The sequence below is a fragment of the Miniopterus natalensis genome, chromosome 11 (assembly GCF_054644295.1).
Source record: "Miniopterus natalensis isolate mMinNat1 chromosome 11, mMinNat1.hap1, whole genome shotgun sequence".
Lineage (NCBI taxonomy): Eukaryota > Metazoa > Chordata > Mammalia > Chiroptera > Miniopteridae > Miniopterus > Miniopterus natalensis.
This window is the reverse complement of record NC_142091.1, coordinates 42,625,559-42,646,445: the sequence shown is the minus strand read 5'-3', so window position 1 is coordinate 42,646,445 and position 20,887 is coordinate 42,625,559. Positions and strand designations below refer to the sequence as shown.

The 20,887-nt window shown below is 37.9% G+C and overlaps 1 long non-coding RNA gene and 1 pseudogene across 1 annotated transcript in view; both read right to left on the bottom strand.

Moving 5' to 3' along the window:
- The window catches only part of LOC148091994 (uncharacterized), a 103,696-nt gene that overhangs the window by 33,256 nt on the left and 49,553 nt on the right, over nt 1-20,887 (bottom strand). The gene's annotated exons all lie outside the window — the stretch shown is intronic.
- LOC148091996 (transcription factor BTF3 pseudogene) lies at nt 18,408-19,784 on the bottom strand (annotated as a pseudogene).

Below are 20,887 nucleotides of genomic sequence, written 5' to 3'. Positions count from 1 at the left end.
CAAATGTAAAAAAATTCCATAGAAGTGAAAAATGTTTTGAGTAATTTATAATCTTTCACTGAGAAAGCCCTTATAATAAAACCAAAGTCAGACCATACTAAGGAAAATATTGATAGATCTCATTTCATATGAATTTAAAACTTGTATGTAGGAAAAATAAAGTAAAACAAAAAATCAAGTTTGAAGGTATGACAAAGAGGGGAAAATATTTGCAATATATGAAAGGCAAAAATTCGCCATCACAATATGTACAAAATTTATAAAAATGTATTAACAAACATGAAAAATAAACACACTAAAAAGGAAATGTCTTAGAATATTAAAAGGCATATCTAAACTGCTGAACTAAAAATGTAAATAAATAAATAAATTTCAATGTCAATAATATCCAAATAAATGTAAACTGAAACACAATGAAAACAAAATTGACAATACTTAAAATAAATAATAATGTCAATGTTAGCCAGCGCATGTGGAAATGGAAAGGTTTATATATTGCTGGTACACAGGAGGGCAATTTTGTAATGTGCATCAAAAGCCTTAATAAAGGACATGACCTAACAATTCTACTTCTAGAAATTATCCTAACTAAATGTATAAGTATGTACAAGACAATTATGGAAAGATATTCATCACAGAATTGCACATGAAAGAAAATTTAGAAACCACTTAAATGTCCATTACTTGGGGGTTGCTAAGAAGATAAGTGTGTATCTCTTGATTAGAATTTAATACAGAAATTAAGAAAAATGAGGCAAATCCTTTGTATATCTACAAAGAAAGATGTGAAAATATGTTATATAAAAACAAAAGTTACAAACATGTACATACAATGTGGGGCAAAAGTAAGTTTACAGTTATATGTCTGGAAAAAGATGCAGGTTATGATTAGTACAATAAATTCATTAACTCTGCGCTTCATGTACTCACAACTGTAAATCTACTTTTGCGCCACCCTGTATAATAGGATTCAATTTTGGTAAATTAAAGAAAATATTATTATTCTGTATGTTCATTTAATTTTTAAAAAAAATTTATTGAGCCCCAACTATGTTCTAGCTACTCTTCTAAAAGTTCAAGATCAAAGAGTTAAAAAAAACAGGTAAAGTGTCTATTTTCATAAAACTGACATTCTAGTGCAGACAATAAATAAGTGAGAAAGTGAATACTATAGTAAATGGTGGCTAGTGCTAAGAAGAGAAGCGTAGCAAAGAGAATAGTACGTTCTGGGCATGGAGAATTGCTACTTAACACAGGCTCATCAGGGAAGACTTTTCCAGGGAGAGTGAAATTTGAGCAGAATTCTGGAGAAAGTGAGGATAAAGCAGGGAAAGAGTTTTTTGAAGAGAGGGAACAAGAGCAAATCCCCGAGGGTGGGAGTATGCCTGGGGTAAGTGAGGACCATCAAGGAAGCCAGTATGGCTGTGTCACAATAAGCAAGGGGAAGAGTGGACAGAGATGAAGCTGATGTGGGGCCTTCTGGGACATTGTGAGGATTGTCACTTTTGCTAAGAGTGAGCTCATGGAGGCTTCTTAGCAAAGGAGTGACATCTTACTTTCAAGTTTAAAAGATCGTTCTCAATACTGTGTGGAAAACAGACTGAGAGGAGAGTGAGGAAGAATACAATGACAACGACAGGACAGGGGAATGAGTTACAAGACTATTGCAATGATCCAAAAAAGAGATGATTGTAGCTTGGGCTAGGATGGTGGTTAGCGCCTTACATAATCAAAAGTCACCTGATTCTGGATCTATTTTGTGGTACAACCAACAGGATTTGCTTAAATTGCGTGTGTAAACAGTATGTCTGGGTTAATCAGTTTGAGGGTTCAAAAATGTTTTCCTAAAATGGCATTCCAAATCAGGCCAACTCCAAGTCTCTATTTGACCAAACTAACAAAAATCCTGAATGAGCTTCCTCCTCAAATAAGATCCCAAACCCAGGGCTACTTCTAGTGATCAGTAATCCCTTTAATGCTCTCAGCATTCACCAGGGATACCCTTTGGGCCCAGTGAAGGGCACAACTGCTGCCATTTGCTGGTAGCTTTTCCCTGAGCCCACTCCTCCCACTTCCCTGGAGCCCACTATTGTGAGTTAAACTTCTGACTCGATCGTTCTCTGTACTCTACCTGGCTGTGCCGCATACCCCCCAGGGTTCTCTGCAACGTGGGCCACCCCAAGTCCGCATCTACCACAGATTATCCACATTTACTCTAACTGATTCCGTCAGTGGACATTTACCCAGGACCCTAGATACTCAACACCAACATTTATATATAATAACATCTATGAAGAAATAAGAGGTTTCCCCTTGGCTTCACGGTGGAACTTTCCTTGAACTTCATCTTTTCTTCTTCATAACTGGTTTCAACATCTCCACATTAAGGCCGAGATAGAGTTTACACTAGAGGCTCCTTTAAGCAGGACTTGAATGGGAAGAAGAGGTGGAAAGAGTTAATTTGTTGAGCCCCTGCTCCAGGTTAGGGACTAGGATTATCTCACTTGGTCGATACAATGAAAAGTGGTAAAATGAAAGACTGAGAGATTAAATGAGTGACTCATGTTAGAAAGTAGTGAGAAAGGACTCTGAGTCCACTTTCCACGTAAAAACATAACTTTAAGGGGACTAGTGGCAATAGCTCTTGAAGTGAATGGGATGGAGGTATGATCAGACAGCAGAAGCAGGAAAATCTCAGAGCTCAATGGAGGGAAGGAGGATGGTCTTCCTTTCCACCTCCTCTGCAAGCAATGCTCTGCTTGTTACAGCTGAGCACTGCCCTGAGGGGCAGGAAGAGAACCCACCATTGCCTATGTCTTGTATATCGCTATGCTACAAATCTACAAATGATAGAGTCTGTGTCTGATCCACCTCAGATTCTCCCACAGTGTGAGCACATTTTCTGTATATGGTATGATTTCAGTAAATGTTGCATAAATAAATGAAGCAGGTTAAGCAGTCTCTGGGCTTAAAGCCAGGTTCACAAATAAGTTATTTCTACCACAATTACTTCCTGTTATTCAGGTCAACCCCCAATACTGAGAAAAGATTTTGTTTCGTTTCCAGGTTTCATCTCAATTCTCAGAAACCTTTGTATTTCACAGGAATGTTTGTTAAGCAATAACTGAATTTTACTTGTAAGATGTTTTCTGTAGGTTACACGTTTTCCAGCCAGCTTTCTAACTTAAGTTACATTTGAAAAAGTCTAGCCTTATTCTGAATAAATAAAGCGAAAAGGAATACATTGAGATGGCCCTAGGGATACCAGAGAAAGTCAGTGACCCAGGGGCTCACCCAGAGCTGGGACTAGGGTGAAGCCAGAGAGGCACCTACGGTGCAAGAGAACTTGAGGGTAAGGGAGTCCATAAATTTTGCACTCTAGATGCCTCACTTGTCTCACTCTATTTCCAGCCCCACTCCCAGATTTGATTAAAAGTCACGTGGAGTGGGACAATCCATCTCTAATACATTGATTAGAGAGAGAAAAGCAGCTATCACTGAGTCTCTCCTGCTGGGCATTTCTCTGTGATCTTTTCTTTGCAGCTGGCTCATCTTTGGCTAAGAGAATATATCTTTTGAGGGACTCTGTTAGCTTCTTCTGAAATCTGTTGTGAGATACTTGCCAACGAAAAAGAGTGAGAAAAGGAAGAAAAATCAGATAACCCAGGTGTATTAGCAACAATCCAGTCTTCCTTTGTTTCAACATCAGATGTGTGGGTGTTTTCCCTTCACCAAGCAATTCTGCAACACCCACTGGGTGTCCTACAATATAACTCATTCTGATACTATCTACCTGGATATAGTGTCATATCCCACAGGTTAAGGGCTCAGTCCTACCTTCATATTCCAGTTGCAAGCAGCAGGTCCCCAGGATACTTATAACTTCTGTAGCCAATTTGGCTACAAATCAGAAGTTCCCACAAACCCCTTCTCAGGTTCTGTTAATTTTCTGGAGTGGCTCACAGAATTCAGGGAAATGACCTAAATGTTCATCAATGGATGAGTGAATAAAGAAGTTGTGGTATAAATATACAACTGAATATTATTCAGCCATAAAACAAAAAGGAAATCCTACCATTTGTGACAACATGCCTAGATATGAAAGGCATTTGGTCTCACTTATACGTGGAATCTAAAAACACTCATGGAAAAGAGATCATACTTATAGTTATACAAGTTGGAGGCAGAGAGGAGAAATTGGAGGAAGGTGGTCAAAAGGTACAAAGCACCATTTATAAGGCAAACAAATAGTAGGAATGTAATGTACAACATACAGCATGATGCTCATAGCCAACACTGACTGCTACGTGATGTATAGGAGAGCTGTTGTGAAAGTAAATTCTAAGAGTTCTCATCATAAGACCTTTTTTCTTATTTTATATCTTTTCTTTTCTTTTTATTGTGTCTATATCAGATAATGGATGTTAGCTGAAACTTTTGTGGTAATCATTTCACAATATCTGTAAACCCAATTATCACGCTGTATGCCTTAAATGTATTCCGTGATGCATGTGAATTATTTCTCAATAGAACAGGGGAAAAGAGGAAAAAAACCTCTTGCCTATTAGAAAACACCTGTGCTCCTACACTAAGGGAAAAGAGTAGGAAAAAGTCTTATTGGTGAGACGCTATGCCAGCCCCCTTATATCCTCTTTGATCCTCATGTCAACTCACTGAAAAAGCTACTAAAATCTTCACATTGCACACGAGAAAACAAGCTCAGGCAGATATGCTAATTTTCTTATTCAATCAACACACATTTCTTGATTATCTATATATGTCATGCACTGTGTTGGAACTGGGATACTAAGGTGAAAAAGACAGATCCCTCACAACCGGGAGGAACACAAAGAGGTGGGATGTTTGAGGTTTGGGAGACCTCATATAAACAAGCGAACAGATACAGCACAGCACAATGCGATAAAAGCATTATTAGTGCGTGCTAAGTGCTATGAGAGAACAAGCCCAGAAGAGCTTGGGGACTCTGTGGGTAGGATATCTGGAGGAATGGAAAAAATGAGTACATATGAGGTTCAATGGGAAGAATATATGTGTATCGGACATACAAAGTTTGAATTAGAAGAACAAAGGGGCAGGAGGTACTTATCTACAAGCAATACTATAATGAATTAGACCGTGGAAAAAGATAATCATCATCAATGCAAAATGCTTTACAGGGGATTTAGGTTTGAGGGTGTCAGAAAGAAAGAACTGAGGCTACAAATCAAATCAAAAGTTTATTTGGGATCTTAGGGATTTGAATCCTAGAGACACAAATTCAGGAGGAACCTGGAAAGTGCTCTAGGTGGGGAGGGATGCGGGAGAAAGGAGAAAGAGTTTATAAAGGCAAAACCACAGGCTTACACAAATTGTTTTGAAAGAATTATGATCGGTGTAGGCAAAAATAACAGTCTCTACAGGATAGGTTATCATGCTAGTTGCTAGGTTAGACTTCAGCAAAATAAGCCTCATTCTGAGAACTGAAACAGAATGTAGCCCTTTGTGGCTGGCACAGTTTAAAAGTTTATGTTCCATCTGGGTGTGAGCATGAATAAAACCAACTTTCCTGATGGCCTCTCAATTCTGCTTTAGGGCCCCTTGACATTAGTGATTCCGTTTCAGATGTTTCTGTTCATAAAGGAATAGAGTCAGAAATAACTTTTCTAAAAAGCTCTAATATAAAAGAGAACAGTGAAATTCTCTCTTTCTCACTTCTCTCTTGCTCACCATAAGCACACAATATGCTTTTAGAGTTTAGCTCACTTTAAGGTTGAATCATCTAAATCAGCTAATATGATATTTAAAATTTTGCTAATTTTCAAATCAACCACTGTAAAAAAGCAGCTAATTTTAGCAAAAAGGTCTTTTATAGGAAATAAAGACTAACAAGTTTAATTAGTATCGGAAGCATGCTTCTCTTTTGTGCTCACACACCCCCAACTATGGTATGCACACACACACACACACACACACACACACACACACACACACACACACACACAACATTAGTCTTCTATTTGGAGTAATTTTAAAACCCAGGAGTCACAATAAAAAAATTAAGAAGCAAACAAAAAGAATTCCTTTTAATCAGCTGAATTTTCAAAAAGAAAAAAACAACCAACAAAAAAGTGTGAAACCAGTTTTTCACTTCCTGCTTGGGGGATGAAGTCAGACACCTCCACCACCATAGCAGAAGCCTAAGTCTGGGCTGGAGATACGAGTCCACAGTCTACCAGACGCTGGAAAGGAGTCTTCTCTACATGCAGGTCTCTCTGGAGTAATCTGAAGACAGGAGCTTGACCTCAGGGAGACAGGTAGGTGAAGAAGGAGGGAAATGGGGTAGACAGAAAGATACAACAGACTCAGAGACTAAAAGAGAAACAGAAATTGCTGGAAATAGTCATAGGGAACAAAGACACAGGTAGATTAAGACATGCTAAGAACACCAAGATGAATCTGGCATTGTCATTGTTCCAAAAAAACAGCTCCAAATCTAAAGGAAAGGGAGTACACTATCTAAACAGGCATTTAAACAATTTAGTAATTTGTATTATCAAATAAAAATAAATCTAGACTTAGGTAAAAATATATTTTATTTGAAAGGATTATTGCAGCCCGGCCAGGCGTGGCTCAGCTGTAGAGCATTGACCTAGGATCCAGGAGATTGGGGTTCGATTCCTGGTCAGGGTACATGCCCGGGTTGTGGGCTGGGCAGCCGATTAATGACTCTCTCATCATTGATGTTTCTATCTCTCTCTTCCCCCCCCTTTCCTCTCTCTGAAATTAATAAAGATAAGTTAAAAAAAATAAAAATAAATAAAAAGGAAGGATTATTGCATAAGGGGAAGGATACTATTGCAATGGGGGTGGGGTGGGGTGCGGGGGACAACAACCATAGAGCTGCAAGCATCTGAAAAGCCAGGAGGAAAGAATTTGTTTTATAGGAAAGGGGTCAACAAGGTTCTTCTAGAAAGAACAGGGCATGAAGGGAGCAGGATAATAAAGGAAATACCTCCCCCCAAGTCTGCTGTTATTTAAGAGGTATCATTGAGGAAGGGTTGTATGCTGGGTCAGGAGATTGATTCAAAGTTCAGGAGCCTGGAGAAAGGAGAGAAGCTTAACTCATGTTTAACTTACATTATGAAAATTTAGTTACATAGGAAACTTTGTTTCAATTGATCAGTGAGGACAAACAGCTCAGCTCATCTTATTTATGAGGCAAAGAATGGGAATTTAAAGGGTCTGTGTCTGGCCTCATTATAAGTGAAAAGGGGAGACATCGGTGAGTCTTATCTCTCTAAGTTATAAGGGAAAGGTTGGTTCTTTGCAGTTAGCTGATATTAGGACACAAAAAGGTGGAGAGATTTCGTTTACAATTACTGTTTTCCAGGAGTAAAGGTCTCAGGAAAAGTTTAACATTGTTATTATGGCTCATGTAAGTAACAGGTGCTATTGTCAGCACAGAGAAGAGAGGTACTAACCAAATCTGGAAGATAAATGGAAGGCTTCACAAATAAGAAACTTGAACTCGGTCAGGAGTATGGAAACCCCAGCAAGGAAGATGGAGAAGGGCTCATGTAACGTAACATTGTAGGGGAGAAAAAATTTTCCCTGCTTCCCTTCTAGGTTCATTGGATGGTCTAATAATTAAATTGGCATAAGAAAGATTAACAGGAGAAGACCAAATATAATTACAAACATACAGGAGCCCCACGGAGACATGAAGCCTCAAAGGCAATCAGGCAATTGAGGCTCAAATACGATCCTGAGCTAAGGAGAAAAGGGTGGGGGTCTGGGGCTTCAAGGGGAAGAAAGAAAATTCACCTGAGATGAGAAGAGCAAATGTTTGGGAAACAAAGGTTTGCTGGGCCATGTAGGTAAGTCTTTCTAATAGAAAAAGTTATTTCTGGTAATAGCTCTCTTCCTGGTATAGGAATTATCTAAATTATTTTAGGCAGTTAAGGAAGAGGTAAAAAGCTTTTCCTGAGTCACATGGGTCTTAATTGCCTTCGATTCAAAACACCCACATGCCAATGTAGTACATATTGGGGTGGTGCATTCTGCCCCTCAATACACAGGATTAAGAAATCTGCACAGTGCCGTTTCTAAGGGAAGAAAGTGAACTATGAGGTAGGAAAAAAGAAAAAGAGTGGTTGTGCAAGTGTGGATAAAAAAGGGTGCTCTGATCATAAATTCCTACCAGGACAGCCCAGGCATATAACTTCTTTCGTAAAAGGTGTATCTTTGCCTTATGCAAGCATTGTCCATTGTTTCTGTGCATCTAAGTTAACACACCTTTTTGAAATGGCTCTTTTCAAGCCCCTCAGAAGCAAAACTACCTAAGAACCATCCTTAAGAGAGCACATAATCTTGTTACCTATCAATCCCCACCTTGCTTTCTCCCACCTTCATGTAATCTTCCTTACATTCTCTCTTCAATTCAAAATGAATAAAAGAAGCTGCAAACTGCCATTCTATTCTAGGAAGCATCTGAGATCTTGCTTCCTGCAAATGTTGTCAGTTTGGCTCAAATAAAATCTTATAAAAATTCTCTTATAAAAAAATCTTTTATAAGATTTTTAAGTCTTATAAAAATCTTATAAAAATTCTCTTAGATGCTCTTACATTGACCAAAGAAAGTAGGTTGATTGTCACCAGATTATGAGGGGTTTTGAATGCCAGAGCTAAGTAATTTGATAAGAGTTTAAAAATACTCTTAAACCATTGAAGAGTATTTTTAAAATTTTTGTACACAAATTATTTAAATGTGAGTTTCAGGGTGCAATGTGAAAGACGGACCACAATAGGAAAAGAGATAACAGATGCAAGAACTTCTACAGAGCAGTCAAATAAATAGGGCAAACTAATGTCCAACATTTAATAGGTATACAACAGGGACCACAGTTTAAAGGTAAAATGGAAAAAATTAGGTGCAAGACATAAAAAAGCCTATTCAACATTTGCCCCATCAAAATTGGATGGATGCCCCAAAATAGTAGAGCTAGGAATTTAGAATGAATTTCTAATTGGATAAGCATTTTTACATATTTTATCCAACAAGTTCAAAGAGCAGCTCCAAACACAAAAGGAATAATAAGATCTAGGATAGGAGGCAGATACTAAGAGGCAACGTAGATTTTTAAAAACTTTTTAAATTGGAATATAATTGACATATAACATTACATTAGTTTCAGTTGTACAACAGAATGGTTCAATATATGTATATATTACAAAATAATCACCACAATAATTCTAGTTAATATCCATCACCACACATAGTAACAATTTTTTTCTCTTGAGAACTTTTAAAGTTTATTCTCTTAGCAACTTTCAAATGCGCAATACAGTGTTATCGGCTATAGATGGCATGCTGCACATTACATCCCCAGGACTCATTTATTTTCTAACTGGAATTTTGCACCTTTTCACTTCACTTACCCATTTTGACCACCTCTCCACCCCTCACTCTGGCAACCCCAATCTGTTCTCTGTATCTGAGTTCTGCTGGGTTTGTTGTTGTTTAGTTTCCATATGCAAGGGAGATCATACCTGTCCTCTGACTTACCTCACTTAGCTTAATGCCTTCAATTGTCCGCATTGTTGAAAATAGCAAGGTTTTTTTCTTCTTTTATGTATGAATATATTCCAATATATGTACCACATTTTCTTTAATTATCCATTGATAAACATTTAAGTTATTTCCGTGTATTGGCTATTGTTAATAATGCTATGATGAACATGGGGGTGCAGCTTTTTTTAAGTTATCATTTTCATCTTCTTCAGATAATTACTCAGAAGTAGAATTGCTGATAATTAAATTTGATAGACACTGTAAAAGGTTAGACATGGCAAGAAGAGTCTAAAGCAGCTCATGGTTAGCATCAGAGTCACAACTCCTCAAACACATATTCTCTAACCACACAGTCAAAAGTAGCCTCGAGTTACTCCCTGTCTCATTACCTGCTTATTTCTTTCTTCTGAAAGAATCTGAAACTTTTTTGCTTATTCAGGTATTTATAAGTTTATAGTCGGCTTCCCCCACCTAGGATGTAAACTCTCAAAAGGCAGGGGTCTAACCTATCTCAGGCAATTACCCCACAGCTCCTAGAGCATTTCCCAGCATGCTGACATCCCTCAATAAATATGTGTGGGATAAATGCTGGAAATTTTAACATATATTTGCTAACCCTCTGATCCATAGTTCTTATATGATATAGTTTGTGTAAAGGCAAATTATCATGATGGGTAAAAGAAAGACCAGATAGTCAACATAGAGAAGGTCCCTAGATTAAGCAGAATGAAGATGTTGGAGAAGGCTTCTGGACTAGGTAACTAGAGTATGAGCATCAAGTTTATAAAAAAAAAAAAAAAAAGTGTTTTAAATAGATGAGGGCAGAAATGAGACTAACTAATAAGTGGATGGGATGCATTCATTAGTTCATTTTATCAACAAACACTTATTGAGCCAGAGGGGAGATATATATATATATATTTCAGAAATCTGGCAATAAAGGGTATAGAAAGAAGAAGAGGGTGAGCCAGGGGCAAGTAAAAGTACTATAACACTCCCCTGCCAGTTTTAAGTGTCTTTTTCTTCATTCAGCATTCATTTGGTTGCTATAAACCTTTGACTAATACTCAGTTATGACAAAGTTGACTCTGGTGGCTTTTCTCTTGCTTGGTCATTGTTTCAAATGAACGATGGGCCCTCAGAGCTATTTCCCCTTCATATTTTCTGATGTGACTTCTAGATAGTTTATTTCTTCATAATGGCTGTGCTTAATGATTGCCTTCAAAATTCTTGAAAATATAGCAAATGATTCTTAGGTGTCCAGACAGTACAGGCTGATTCCAACGTACCATTGAAATACACGGTCACTGAGGGCATAACAGAGGTTTGCCAAGGGCTCTGAGAAAGCCCTGAGAGGGTATCTATAGGAAAGGTCCCTCAACCCTGGCAAAGAAAGATGACCTGGAATGGAGATGTTACTCCTCCCTAAAAATGCTCTTGGATTCCTTTCTAACCCTCTTATTTACTATCTTCTTCTCCTACATCTAACCTATTTCTGACCTTGATAGCTTCTCACAAAGATGTATCCACACCACCTATAACTCCCTGTTTTCAGAGCTGCTAAAGTGGTTAGGCATCTCTAGTAGACAAAGTAACAGAAGATTTTACTGTTGTATATGGAAAATATCAAATAGTATCCTAAACCAACTTTAAAACATTTTTTTAATTAAATTTACTGGGGTGACATTGGTTAATAAGATGGAAAGAATGCAAGCACTAAAATATCATAGACTCTATTATAACAGTAGACATGCATAATTATATGATTACGATTATATTTTATAGAAATAGTATGACCAGGCCGAAATGTTTATTTCTAAGAAATAAATCAAACTTAGAGAGATAAAATTGAAATTCTGTTCCAGAATGAAGGCCCGGCATGATCTATAATCCATTGCTGCATTTCTTTATGAGAAAAAGTTTTCTATAATTGCCAAGACACTGCTGATTTAAAAGGAAAACCAAATGTATTGACTCTGAAAAATGAGAGAGAGAGAGAGAAAGAGAGAGAGAGAACTAAAAGCCTTTCCACAACAGTAAATTGGAGAGAATGAGGGGGGACACAGACAGCCGGGTCATGGAATAGGCTTATATGTCTAATGTTCTGCTCAGGTGCAGATAGAGAGAAAGGGAGAGAGAGAGGACAACCCACTTTGAAATCAATAGTCCTCTTCTTATAATGATTTTTAAATTTCAGAGTCACCATTCAACACATAATTCATGACACTTGGTCCTTAACAAAATAATAACATATGTCAAAGCATGCTGAAACCAGTTTTTTATTTCCTGACCTTATTCTAAGTCCAGGCCCTCTCTTACACAGGCGGCTAGGACATGGATTAAGCTGTGAGCCGTAAAACACTGAAAGATTCAGGGACGGAGCCATTCTACATCCACATATCTTGGAGCAACCTGAGGACAGGAGCTTGCCTAAAGGAGACAGGTAGGTAATAAAGAAGAGAAATTAAAGAGAAAGAGGTATAAGAAATGACACAGACACTGACAAAGAAACAGTGAAAATAAGTCAAAAGAAACAAAGATTAAAACAGAGACACAGAATAGACTGTAAGACTTGGAAAGCAGAAAATATGAATTTGACATGGTCCCTGCCAATAACTACAAGTATGGGAAGAAGGGGAATACATGATCTAGACACATAATGAAACATTTTGAAAATCTGTGTAATACATATAAACACAAGGTACTATTGAAAGCGCACAAAAGAGATCTACTAACTCACCTAGAAAATTAATGGAAGGCTTCACAAATAAGGAGAAAGTTGAATGACATCAGGAGGAATAGAGAGCCCCTGGTAGAGAAGGTAGGGAAAGGGTCATGCAAGCTAATATTCAGGGTCAAGAAATGCCATAATAAAGGAAGATGGCAGAGTGTGGTTTCTAAGGGAAGAGAGTGACGTATTAGGAAAAGGGAAATGAGTGGCTGTGAAAGGAACTGTAGAGATTGACTCTTGTTAAATTATAAGAGTGTTGATTGCCAGAGGAAGTAGTTTTAATCATATCACAAAGAAGTGTACAGTTTTCAAAGTTTTAGAAACAAAGCAATAAATGATCTAAATTTGCACGTCAGAAGGATGACTTTGGAAGCAATGCAGAAAATACATTACAAGAGAGAAAAACAACATCATTGAATGTTCCAGAGCAGAAGACATGGGGGCCCAATGGGAGTGTGAATATAGAGCAGGTACAGTACATATTTAAGAGCAAATTGGCACAGTTGAATAGGTAAGATAGCCTATGACGGAAACGCAGTAGAGCCCAACAACAAATGGAAAGTTATAAATGTGGAACTACGAAAGAAAGTGTCCAGAAAACAAATGTGTCCACATCACCACAACCCTGTACTTATTAGGGATGTACGCAGTCTTAATAGGGACTCTGGACAGGAGTCGAGAACCAGAATTGAGAATGAGGCTCCCACTAGAGGGCACCATTATCCTACCTGAGGTAGGTAATTGGGAAAAAAAACAACAAATACCAACTCCAAGTCCAAAGTAAAAGAACAGATCCCATATAGAAAGTGGACACCAAAAACCAAACAAAATTAACTGAAACTAGAAATGTTAGGATCAAACAAGCAAGGTTGCCAAAGATCCCCATGATCAGACTAGAACTATACATCATGACTCTAATGTCAGCTTCTCAAAAGGCATTCTCTACCCACGTAATCGAAAGTGGCCACCTTCCCTCTCAAGTTCCCTGTCACAAAGAGTAAGATTTCCTTCTTTTTATGGCCTAGTAGTACTCCACTGTGTAAATGTAACAAAGCGTTTTTGTCCACTCACCTGCTGGTGGGCACTTAGGCTGCTTCCACATCTTGGCTATTGTAAATAATGCTGTAATGAGCAAAGGGGTGCATATATTCTTTCAAATCAGTGTTTCGAGGTTCTTCAGACATATTTCCAGAAGTGGAATCACTGGATCATGAGGAGGATCTATTTTTAATTGTTTGAGGGCCTTTCCTACTGCTTTCCACAAGCAGCTGCTCCAGTCTGCATTCCCACCAGCAGTGCATGAGGGCTCCCTTTCCCCACATCCTCACCAACACTTGTTGTTTGTTTATTAACTGATGATAGCCATTCTGACAAGTGTGAGGTGATATCTCATTATAGTGTTAATGGGCAATATTTTGTTAAGGATTTCATATCTTCATGAGAGATATTAGCCTGTAGTTTCCTTTTATTGATGTCTTGTCTGGTTTTGGTATTAGGGTAATCCTGACCTCATAAAATGACTTTGAAACTCACATTTGCTTCTATTCTCTGAAAAATATTACTCCAAGTCCACTTTCAAATGCCATTATATTGCTTCACAGATAATGCAAGTCCCTTACAATAACAAAAAAAAATCTAATCACTTCATCCTATTCATTGTATTATTGCTTTCATTCACTTTGCTTATCTATAACCATACATGGCACATATATACACGCACATAAGTTATATACATTAGCACACACAATCAAATATATTGTTACTTTTATTATTTCTGAACAGATGTTTTCTATTAGATCAACCAGGACTAAAATTTAAAACTTGCCATGACTTGCACGAGGATGTGGGGGATCCTGAGAGGTAGCAACGGGAGATTAAGAGATACACAGAGACATATATAAGACAGCTAAAGCTGGGCCCAGGTGGGACACTGCCCTCGGATGGAGAGACAGTGACCCCAAGCAAGCTCGGCGCCTTCATTATGTACATCAAGGTAACAATTCTTCACGGAAACTGCGGATAGCTGAAAGGGTCAAAACCAATCCCTTGGCGAGCTTTCTCAGAACATAGTTTTGCTGCGCTCAGAACAGCATCTTGGGGGTTGTTATTGTTATAGCTGCACCCACTGTACCTGGAAGCGGGCACCCGGCCGCTGCTCGGCTGATCACAGACCCTAGCCTTTGGCGGGACATGCTGCGCGCAAGCATAGCTCTGCTCGAGCCAGCGAGTCGCCTACACAGTGGCCGGGGGAACCGGTGTCCAGGCACGGCTTTGCCTCTGCCCGGACAAGGTCCCTCGGGGTCTTCAGGGCACAGCTTTGCTCCTGTCCGAGTCCCGGCCAGCTTCCAGGGTCAGCCGCTCTCCACAAAAACTTTTCTTATTTTTAAATTAAATTTCTTGGGGTGACATTGGTTCATAAGATTATACAGGTTTCAAGTGTACAATTCTAGGATAATCATCGGCATATTGCATCGTGTGCCTGCCACCCAAAGTCAGGTCTTCTTCTGTAACCTGTGTTTGACCCCTTTACCCTTTACTACTCCCCAACCCTTTTCCTTCTCGTAACCACCATACCGTTCTCTGAGTCTATGAGTTTTGGTTGGTTTGTTTTTCTTGTTTGTTCCTTTGCTGTTTTCAGTATTATATCCCACATACGAGTGAACTCATATTGTGCGGAACTTTTTCTATCATACGTATTTTGCTTAGCATGACATTCTCAAGATCCATCCATGTTGTTGCAAATGGCAGTATTTCATCCTTTCTTATGGTTGAGTAATATTCCGTTGTTTACATGTCCCACCTTTTTTATCTAGTCCTCAATCGCAGAACACTTTGTTATTTCTCTGTCTTGGCCACAGTGAATAATGCTGCAGTGAACAGATTGGCGCATGAATCTTTGTGAATAAATGCTTTCGTATTTTTCAAGTAGATACCCAGAAGAGGGGTTGCTGGGTCATATGATAACTCTTCATACAACTCTACGACAAACAAACAATCCAATCATGTCCTCTTTCCAGAAGTGTCTGTTCAGATCCTTCGCCCATTTGTTAATAGGATTCTCTGTTTCTTGGTGTTGAGTTGTATAAGTTCTTTATAATTATTGGATATCAACCCCTTATCAGATGCATCATTGATGATGAACGTGTTCTCCCATTCAGTGGGTTGTCTGTTCACTTTGTTGATAGTTTCCTTTGCTGTGCAAACATTTTTAGTTTGATGTAGTCCCATTTGTTTATTTTTCTTTCATTTCCCTTTCTCCATGGAGATATATCAGAAACAATATTGCTAGAAGAAATGTCTGATATTTTACTGCCTATGTTTGTTTCCAGGATTTTTATGGTGTTGAATGCTACTGACATTTAAGTGTTTAATCTATTTTGAGTTTATGCTTGTGCATGGTGTAAGAAGGTGGTCTAGTTTTGGGAGGTTTTTTCACACATATCTGTTCTATTTTCCCAAAGCCATTTATTGAATACACTGTCTTTACCACATTGCCTCTTTTGTCAAATAGTTATTGACCAATAAAGCATGGGTTTGTTTCTGGGATCTCTATTCTGTTCCATTGATCAATATGTCTGTTTTTATGCCGGTACCATGATGTTTTTATTACAACGGTCTTGTAGTATAGTTTGATATCAGGTAGTGTGATTCCTCCAACTTTGTTCTTCTTTCTCAAGACTGCTGTTGCTATTTGAGGTCTTTTGTGGTTCCATACAAATTTTTGGAATATTTTTTCTAGTTCTGTAAAATATGCCATGGCTATCTTGATAGGAACTGTGCTGAATCTATAGATTGCTTTGGGTGGTATGGACATTTTGATGATGTTATTTCTTCATATCTATGAACATGGTCTATGCTTCCACTTATTTATATCTTCTTCAATTTCTTTCTTCAGTGTCTTACAATTTTTAAGTACAAATCTTTTACCTTCTTAGTTAAATTTTTTCTAGATATTTTTTATGCAATTGAAAATGAGATTACTTACTTGTCTCTCTCCTAGTTCATTACTGATGTATGAAAATGCAATGAATTTCTGGATATTTATTTTGTACCCTACTGCTTTACTGAGTTCATTGATCACTTCTAGTAGTTTTTTGGTGGAATCTTTTATCAACGTCTTTTACTTTTTTAACGTAATTTTTATTGTTGACACTATTATAGATGTTTGCCTTTTCTCCCACTTTTGCCACTTGCCCACTTAAACCCAGCCCCGATGCCCCCTTCCCTCCAGCCACCACCACACTGCTGTCTGTATCTATGGGTTATGCATATATATATTTTGGCTAATTCTTTCACCTTCTTTTATTCCATCCCTTCTGACAGCTGTCAGTCTGTTCCAAGTATCCATGTTTCTGTTTCCATTCTGTTTGTCAGTTTATTTTGTTCATTAGATTCCACATGTAAGTGAGATCATATGGCATTTGTCTTTCTCTAACTGCTTTATTTCACTTAGGACAATCATTTCCAGGTCCATCCATGCTGTCGCAAAAAGTGAGTTCCTTTTCTATGGTCTTGTAGTATTCCATCGGGTAGTTGTACCAAAGCTTTTTTATCCCCTCATCTACTGATGGGAACTCGGGCTATTTTCAGATCTTGGCTATTGAAAATAACACTGCAATGAACATAGGGGTGCATATATTCTTTTGGGAATCTTAGGATATATTCCCAGAAGTGGGGTCACTGGGTCAAAAGGCAGTTCCCTTTTTAATATTTTGAGGTAACATTACGCTGTTTTCCACAGTGGTTGTAGCAATCTATATTCCCACCAACAGCCCGCTAGGGTTCCCTTTTCTCCACATCTTTGCCAACACTTGTTGATTTATTGTGGGTAGCCATTCCGGCAAGTATGAGGTGCTATTTCATCATGGTTTTAATTTGCATTTCTCTGATGACTAGTGATGTTGAGCATCTTTTCACACGTATATTGGCCATCTGTATGTCCTCTTGGAGAGGTGTCTATTCAGGTCTTAGGCCATTTTTTTAAATCCACACCCAATGATATGTTTATTGATTTTGAGACATTGACCGGTTGCCTCCAGTACACACCCTGATGGGGAATCAAACCTGAAACCTTTTGGTGTTAGGGACGATTGATCTGCCCAGCCAGGGCTTTTGCCTATTATTTAATTGGATTGTTTGTCTTCCTGGAGATAAGTTGTATAAGTTCTTTATATAGATTGGAAATTAATCCCTTTTCTTTATCATTGGCATATATGTCTCCCATAGAGTGGGTTCTCTTTTCATTTTGTTGATGGTTTCTTTTGCTGTGCAGAAGATTTAGTTTGGCTGCAGTCCCATTTGTTTAATCTTTCCATTGTTTCCCTAGCCCTACAATATATATACCAGAAAAAATATTGCTCGATAAGATGTCCGAGATTTTACTGCCTGTTTTCTTCCAGGATTTTTATGGTTTTGCAACTTGCATTTAAGTCTTTTATCCATTTTGAGTTTATTCTTGTGTATGGTGTAATTTGGTGGTCTAGATTCATTTCCTGCACGTACCTGTCCAATTTTCCCAACACCATTTATTGAAGAGGCTGTCTTTACTCCATTGTACACTTTTGCCACCCTTGTAAAATATTAATTGATCATTAAGGTGTGGGTTTATTTCTGGGCTCTCAGTGATCTATATGATTACAATGCCCGTGTAGTATAGTTTGATATTAGGTATTGTGATAGCATCAATTTCATTCTTCTTTTCCAAGATTGCTGAGGTTATTTGGGATATTTTTGGTCCATATAAATTTTTGGAATAGTTGTTGTACATCTGTGAAATATGCCATTGGTATTTTAATAGGAATTGCATTGAATCTATAGTAGATTGCTCTGGGTAGTATGGAAATTTTAATAATGTTAATTCTTCCAATCCATAAACACGTTATATGCTTCCACTTTTCTATCTTCCTCAATTACTTTCTTCAGTGTCCTATATTATTCTGAGTATATGTCCTTTGTTAAATTTTTTCCTAGGTACCTTATTTTTACTGTTGTAATAGTAAATGGGATTGTTTCTTAGTTTCTCTTTTTTATTGGTGTATAAAAATGCCACCGATTTCTGAATATTAATTTTATATCCTGCTATTTTGCTGAATTTGTCAGATCTACCTATTTTTTGGTGGCGTCTTTAGGGTTTTCTGTGCTCAATATCGTGTCATCTGCGAACAATGACAGTTTTTGCGTAATAGTTCAATCTCCTTATTCATTATATGTCTGTTCAAAGTATTTACTTTTTCGTGATTCAGTCTTGGTGGGTTGTATATTTCTAAGAATATACCCATTTCTTGTAGGTTATATAAGTCTCTATTGGCATATAACTTATTGTCATATAATTGTTCATAGCAGTCTCTCGTAGTTCTTTGAGGTATTGTTTTACTGTTTCCTCTTTCACTTATGATTTTATTTATCAGCATCTTCTCCCTTTGTTCTTAGTCTAGCTGAAGGTTTGCAAATTTTGTTTGTCTTTTTTAAAAGCCAGCTATTTATTTCATTGGCTTTTTCCCCATTGATTGATTTAATTCCACTCTTACATTTATTCCCTTCTTCCCACTAACTTGTGTCTTAGTTTTTTCTTTTTCTAATTTGTTCCTTGAGGCTTAAAATTAAGTTTTTTGAGATTTTATAAATTTTCCTAAAACATGTATTTATCACTATAATGAACTACCCTCTCAGATCCACTTTTGAAGCATCCCACCGTTTTCTTTTTTACCAGGCTGAGAATTTTATTAACCTTTTTTCCCAAACTTTATTTCCAGACTTCTTTAGTTTAATTAGTTGCAAAGAATGATTTGTGTCTAAGCAAAACCTGGAAAGAGTTGCAATATCCAAGAGGCTAGAGTGTAAAAATATTAGAGAGTGGGATTTTATTGGATCCATAAACAAAATTAGACAAAACAGTCATAATATAAAATAGCAGCTCCCAATAATGTGTTTCAGTTTTATGTTCTTCAGAAGTTGATTCAATTCAGTTTGCTTCATTCTCTTTTTCTTTTTATCCTCTCTCTAGGATATTTTTTCCATTGCTTTTTCAGAGACAGTGGAAGGGAGAGAGAAACATCTATATGAGAGAGACACATCGATTGGTTGCTTCCCACATGCGTCCCGACCCGGGCCCGGGGTTGAGCCTGCAACTGAGGTATGTGCCCTTGGCCAGAACTGGACCCCGGACCCTTCAGTCCATGGGATGAGGCTCTATCTGCTGAGCAAAACCAGCTGGGGCAGTTTGCTTCGTTCTTGGAAGCCTCATCAAAATTCTTCAAAAGTTCTGGAACTTCATCATCATCATCCACAGATTGTTTGGGCAGAGCTTCACCCAGTTTCCTTAAACTAGTGAGACTGTCTGCATCAAGCTGGTTTAAGGTGCTGGGTAGCATTTCTTTCGGATGCTGTGTCCCAGCATGGTCTATAATGGTGAATGTTCACTGCCAGAGGTGCCTGAAGTTTGGGATTGTTAAGGTGGATCACTGATCCTTGGCTTGTGAACATAATTCATCTCTTCCATACCAGAGAGATTGCTTACCCCTAACTTTTTTGACGAGAACTGAAGTTATTTTTTTATCATTTGTGAACCAACTTCTTTCTACACACATTCTCCTTCTCTCCAAGGCACACTTGTGCCTGCAGTTTTGTGACTTTCTACTGTTTCAGTATAGTTTATTCATCTTGTTGGAGAAGAAACAAGACTACAAGGGGGACTATGGTTGGGTTCAGAGGGTTGAGCAGAACAGCTGAGAATAAGGGCACACACAAGGGATGCAAGATGGCAGCTGGTTGGAGGTCAAAAGTGACACCCCACATCCCGTTGTTTTTAGAGCGTTGTGTTTTCATTTTCATTTGTGTTGAGATTTGTAAAATTTCCTTTTGATTTTTTTCCTTGGCACATCGGTTATTCAGGAGTGTGTTAATTTCCACATATTTGTAGATTTTTTGACTTTCTTCTTGTCGATTCCAGTTTCAGATCATTGTGGTTAAAAAAGATAATTGGTACAATTTAAATTCCCTTTAATTTCCTGGTATTTGTTTTGCAACCTAGCATATCGTCCATCCTGGAGAATGTTTCCTGTGCTCTTGAGAGGAATATGCCTCTTTGGCTGCTGCATGGAATGTTCCATAAATGTTTGTGGTCCTTCTGGTCCAATGTATGTTTCAAATCGAGGGTTTTTGTTGATTTTCTGTCCAGATTATCTATCCACTGCCAAAAGTAAGGAATCGAAGTCCCACTATTACTGTATTGTTGTCTTTTCTTTTCAGATCTGTCAGTATTGCTTAATAAGTTGATTTGTTCTGACCTTACGTGCATATATATTTATGATACTTCTGTCTTCTTGATAAATTGACCATTTTATCATTACATATGGACCTCTTTATCTCTTGTTACCATTTCTTGGCATAAAGCCTATTTTGTCTGATATAAGTACAGCTACCCCTGTTTTGGTTTCTACTTGCAGGGGCTATCTTTTTCCATCCCTTCACTTTGATCTTATTTGTCTCTTTAAAGCTGAAGTGAATCTCTTGTGGGCATCATATAAGTGTGTGTTGTTTTATTATTCCAGCTAGCTACTCTGTGAATTTTAATTTCAATCCATTTA